Below are 6,751 nucleotides of genomic sequence, written 5' to 3' on the forward strand. Positions count from 1 at the left end.
AAAATAGCAGATGACGTCATCAATTTTCGTCGTTGACTGGCGTTGACCGTAATGGAAGGGAGGTCCGTGTAGGATATTTTCAAAAGTAGGGGAGGTCCGCGTAATTTCCGAAACAAGAAGGGTGCTCCGTGTAATTAGGGCAAACCATAGGGGAGGTCGGCCCCTTAAAATTTTAAAAAATTCACAAAAGGCCTTTAAAAAAAGTCAAAATTAAAAAAAAAAAAAAAACAAAGCAAAACAAGACAAAACCCTCATTTTCTAACTTATTTGTCTAACAAAAATTTCAAAATTGAAAAACACCTAAGTCTTTTTTTAGGTTGTACGAGAAATGTAGTAGACGACCTGAGATTTGGTTACAAGGACACTTTACAATATGATTTTCCCGGTAATATTTACTCATGCATTCAATGAAAATCAAGGAAATGGTATATATTTAGATTTTATTGTATTCCATTTTATTTTTTACTTACGCTATTTTATCCGGCTATTTCACTTCTGAAATTCTGTTACTAAAATTCGAGATCAATAATGGAATTGATGAGTCAAAGTTCCTGAAGTTTATCATCTCGATTTGTCAGAGGTAAAATAGGGAGAAGTGCTCCCTAGCTCCTGTATGATGTTATTCAATTCTTGGCCACTCAATGCAGTGTTGTATGTCTGAAATGAGTCGGCTATTGCAAATTAATCATTGGTACTCCCAACTCCAAGTTCCACATGTTTTGCATACGCTAGGAGTGACCACCATCAAGAATCTTGCATCTGCATCATAGCAGACCGAGCTCGAGCTGGTTTATTACTTAATTTGCTGTTATATGGTTGCGTCTGCAGGTTCTAGTCCTCCACTGCTCTTGGTCTTTAGTGGTTCTGCTCTATTGTTTTGGGTGGCATCTTCGGTCTTTTAATTGCTGACTGTCCCTTTTCTGGATAAAAGTATGTTTGAGTTTCAGACGCACTGTTTTTCTGTAATTTAGGCTTTCAGCTTCAGCTGGTTTTGCCTTTGGGCTTTTCTGTATCCTTGTTGCCCTCTTGGGGCTATTTGGGCTTGCCCTCTTGTCTATTGTTCTCTTATAAATTTTCTTTGCAGGAACAAAGAAGTTATATTATTGCAAGACATCTACAAGATTAAAGAAGTTCGTTTGTGGTACCATAAAAGTGAAATGGCTTGTTTTATTTTTTATTTTCTTGGGAAGTGAAATGGCTTGTTGCCCCTGTACGTCTAATATAGGTGGTGGTGATATTTGCAATCCTTTTCTATATATGTACTCATTTTCTTGTTTTTTCCTTGAAAGAAAATGCCAAATATATTCTAATAGTTATTGTCTTGCTGAGTTAGGGACAATAACGTCGTTTCATTTTAACGACCCTAATAATTGATTCTCTTGGTCGGAAAATAACATATTTCACTTTAAAAGTGGGAAAGTGGACTGTTTTATAAAAAGGATTAAATACACTCACCCCTATTGACAATCAGATTAAAGTAAGTCTGAGGTCATATTGACAATTAAATTAAAGATATCCTCTTTTTGAGTGACACCACTCAAGTTTAGTAAAGTTAATAAAAAATTCTCCAATTATCACATACCACATCTTGATAAAATGATCGCCCTTTGATTTGTGAATAACATTATTTGAATTAGAAAATGATTTAAATGCCCTTTTAATTAATATATTAATCACATCTCTATCACTTTATTCATAGTATGTATATATATATATGAATATGATAAAACCATAAATCTCCCATTATTTTCAAATTTTTATCATAAAATCTCAACTTGCTTTAGAAAACTCGTATACTTTTAAAAAGTAATCACCTTGCCCCAATATACATATCTGACCCGTTAACCGGATTATGAAATGACAATTTAACCCTATTATTTAATGTTAAATTCAAAATTATTTTTTAAAATTACAAAAATATCCTTTAAAATTACAAAAATTATGTTTGAGAGGGAGAGGGATGAAAGTTTTAGAGAGAGAGAGAGTGAATGTAATACCCCCGAATTTCCGGATGCGGGTTGGCCAGGCCCACGCCCGATTACCCGAGGATATCAAACAAATTAGCAATTAACGAACACAGAGTACAATTTTAAAGTAAATAAGAATAAATAAAATTTGCTGAATAGAAAACTAAAATGATAATCCATTGAATGAAATCCCGAAATAAAATTTCATTAATAAACAACCTTTATGATACAACTGATCCTCCATATACAACTCGGGAATCCATCTAGTAGACCCCTATTCAAATCCCAACTGTATTCAAAAGAACTGGAAATAAAACTCAATTCTACCACATGAAATACAATCCTATGCCAACGGTGGAGTGAATGACTGTATCTGCTCAGCACGATCCAGCTCTATGACTGGAGCTAACGAACACCTGTAAAAAAAATAATAGAAGGGTGGGTCAGGCCCACGAGCAAGTTCTAATCTAACTGCAATCCACACAGTGACCCGATACGCAGATACACCCTAGATATCTCAACAATAGCTAGAGTAGTCCATATATGTATATAGTACACACTATAGGACGCTCGCTAGTCCAGTAGGTCTGTCTCAGCCTGAATAGAAGGTAACATGCAAATACGCACCCTAAGGTGGGCATGACTACCTAGACCTACCAGGGAACAACACCTATGTCTAGTTATCCATCCCAGGCGATATACGCGCCCTAACCATGGTCCTGAGACTCAAGCTCATACCATGGCACGTATATTATATATGTAAAGTCCATACTCCTCCTAATACAAAATATCAACCATATATATAGGGGTCTGATATATGTATAACAAATCCATCCTGAAACCAAATAGGTCATTCAGTTCTCAATTGATATGACACAAATAGATGATGGACTTAACCATTAGGGTTAATCCATACCTTAATCCAATTTGGGTAGGACTTAGTGTTTTGAACTAATCCATTCCCAATATAGGTAGGTCTTAGTGTTTTAAACTAAGCTATCCCTAATATGACACCGTCCCATACCGGTTCATATACATCCATTTAAGTAGGACTTAACCTTTGTATGGTTAATCCAACTCATTCCAAATTAGGTAGGATTAGTGTTTTAACTAATCCATACCTAGTATGTCACCGTCCCATACCGGTATATACAATCCTCCATATCAATGTAAATTACCACATATATATAATAAGTAAGTAATTTAAATCCAAAACCAAAGCCAAGTAATTGCAGCATCGTTTATACAATATTATAGCAATTTCAGTTCAAAACCCTAATCCAGTTGATTGTAGAATAATATATAAGATTTCACAATTGGCATCCAAACCAAGTAAATTACAACACCTAAATTAAAGTTTAACAATTTACAGTCCAAACCAATATCCAAACCATTGTAAGAAACTGTTTAAAGTTTCAGTAATCTAAATCCAAACAGTTAACCATATAGTTGCAGGAGATGATTTAATAAATCAACAACTAACATCCAGAGCATGCATAGATCACATCTAACACACCAATGACCCTATAATATATTTAAACCCATTTTATAAATATATTAAATCCCACTGGAATGCCTAAAAATAAGCTTAAGCCTTTAAAACTTCATCCATCCACTAACCTTATACAATTGTACATAAGTGTTATACAGTTTGATCCGTTAATTTAGAATTAACCTTAAATCAATTTAGAGTCTTAATAACACCCAAAATTAACTATTTAATCCCCCCGTGAAGTCTCATTAAATTTCTAAAATTTAATCAAGCCATTTAGTTCCTTTCTCCGTTAGTAGCATACACCGTTGTATATTTTTACACTGCTTCATCCTTTGTCTTAGAGACTTAAACCATACAACAATAAGTTTAATAACACTTAAAATTAACTACTTAGATCCTCTGTTAAGTCCCTACAGTTCATTAGCATCACTCAGAAGCTCAAACAGTGCTCAAAACACCAAACAGAGCCCTAGAAAACACTCTCTGGACGTAAAACAAATTGGAGCCGGCTCGTGGAATGGAAGAGCCGGCTCTTCCCCTATTGGAGCCGGCTCCAATTCCCTAGGAGCCGGCTCTTGCTGAAGGGGAGCCGGCTCTTGACTTCCTAGAGCCGGCTCTCTCCCTCTTGAGAGCCTCCAGTTCATCTCTGCTCCGTTTCCGTTAATCTGCTCCTTCTCCGATCAATTCCTACCCCTCTGTTGGTTTCTTAAACTGATCTTAAGGATCTAATACCCTCCTAATAGCATCCCCCAGGGTTTGATTATAGCAATTTAAATCAATTACAAAGCTTAAGTTTGCTACCCAACTTAACATGCTGTTAGTATGAACACTGGAACCATGTGCAAATTGAAACAGAACGGATTGCAACAAGTAATTAAAATAGAATAATAGCATCCCTATGAGTTTTATATACCCCAGTAGCATTCTTATACTTTGTTTACAGTAGTTTAAATTAACTACAAAAATTAAAGTTACAACATGCTTAAAAGACAGAAAACTGGAACCAGTGTTCCATGCTTTGTAACAGATTTGTTTTAAGGCAAACATATCATCAATGAAATATATATATAAACACGTAAGTTCCAATTACTGATTAGTTAAACCCTAGAGATTATCTAGGTGCACAGAACACGGCCCAAAGGGAAAGAGGAAGATAGAACTTGCCTTTCGGTTCCGATTTGAAACCTTTCAACGTCGTCTTCCTCCTAGACTTTCCGGTGATCACTGCAACACTGTCTAGCCTCCTATTACCTCTGCCCTTTCCTTCTCCTAGGTTTGGCCTTGAAACCTCAGTCGAGAACTCACAATTTGCTCTGTTCTCTCAAACCTTACTCTGTATCTCTCTGTGTTTTGCAGAACCCTCTACGTGTATATGCTATGTGATATATTGTAAAACCCTAGCTTAACGCATAATGGTGTATTTATAAACTAAATACTAAAACCCTAATGCTTGTCACATTGAGATAGAGCCCTAAACTTAATCCGAGTTGGCCCATAACAAAAACCTACAATTAAATTTCATTTAATAAAACAATAATAAATCAATTAAATCAAATAATCCACTTAAGTCAATTAATGCAAATAATTTCAAATAATTCAACTAAGGCAATTAAATCAAAATAATAAACGCAAATAAATAATTAACAAATAAATCAATTAATACACACAAATAAACAATTTGCCACATAAGCACTTAATCATAAAATTAATAAATAAAATAAAAAATGCGCATAAAATAACACTTAAATTCCAATTTTATCCCTTTTTAAAGTAGGGGTATTACAGTGAAGAAGAAGATTATAGGATATTTTTTGTAATTTTAAAAAATAGTTTTTAATTTTTAATTTAACATTAACTAGTAAGGCTAAGATTTTTATTTCATAGCCTGATTAACAGGTCGGATACGGATATTGGGGCAATGTGATCACTTTTTAAAAGTGTAGACTTTTTTTAAAAACAAGTTGAGGTTTTATAATCAAAATTTGAAAGTAGTGAAGATTTTATGATTTTAACCCTTATATATATATACATAGTTATATATAGAAAAAGACTATCTCTTTAACATTCTCAATGTTTCTCAAACCTTCCCAAGCATGTTCATTGGAGAACTTCAAAAACACCAAGAACGCCACCAACATCACCAGGCCTGAAAGACCAAACGGCGCATATTCCTTGAGGATTTCAGAGATGTCGTTATCATACTCACCATCGCTCTGCCCGAGATTCAGATCAGAGAAGCTTAGTTGATGTGGCCAAACTTCAGTCTTGAAAACTCTAACGATGACAACGGATCCATAATCGGATTTCGACCAAGTTTTTGAGGCTGAGAAATTACGGTGAGTGTGTGGTGTGGAGGCATCTCCGGCGGTCCTTGAAAGAGGGGAAGTAGTGGCATAGCCACATTGGGATCAGTGGGGGAAATTGCCCACTGGAATTTTTAGTTAGTTATATTTTGTATATACAAATTTTGATAATTTTGAAATTGCGCTCCCTAAAATTTGGGTAATTTACATAGACCTCCCCTATGGTTTGCCCTAATTACACGGAGCACCCTTCCTGTTTCAGAAATTACACGGACCTCCCCTACTTTTGAAAATATCCTATACGGACCTCCTTTATGTGTGATGGACCGTTAAATACACTAACGGACTTATCAAAATTACTGAAATACCCTCTCCTTGGCATATGAAATTACTAAACTACCCCATAAGTTATTGAGTAGGCATGACATCAGTTTGTCAGCATACAGACCATCAGTTATCACTTCTCTTTCTATCTTCACTTTCTCTCTCTAGGCAGCCATGGACTCAGAATCAAGCAAACTGGAGATGTTCTCCTCCCTCCAAGAACCCCTCAAACACCTCCTCCTTCGCCGCCGCCCTAACTGCTTTGTCATGAACATGTTCCATCGCTGGGTCCCCGACGTCGTCGACGCCATCGGCGTCCCCAGATCCTTTTGTTCTGATTTAAAGCCTTTCATTCTTGAGGGTCTTCCCAATCAGATCAAATTGACGAGATCTCAGCTTTCGATCTTCGCCAGAAGAAGAACTGAATTTCCCAGGAAATCCATGAGAGCCTAGCAAAACAATTTTGCCCAAAGAGGGTAAAATTCCGCCATTCATGAACTGGTTATATAGGTGTATTATATATATATAAAAATTTATATATATATATATATATATATATATATCTTTTAATATATTTAACTATAGGGTTTGGTCCGTTTGGATTGTACGACCAAATTGCACTTCTAGTTACATTAGGGCATGAAAAGGTAGGTTTCTTTATA

The sequence above is a fragment of the Cornus florida genome, unplaced genomic scaffold (genome assembly GCF_030987335.1).
Source record: "Cornus florida cultivar Cherokee Brave unplaced genomic scaffold, ASM3098733v1 CherokeeBrave_3.0.0_Hap2_Chr04, whole genome shotgun sequence".
Classification (NCBI taxonomy): Eukaryota; Viridiplantae; Streptophyta; class Magnoliopsida; order Cornales; family Cornaceae; genus Cornus; species Cornus florida.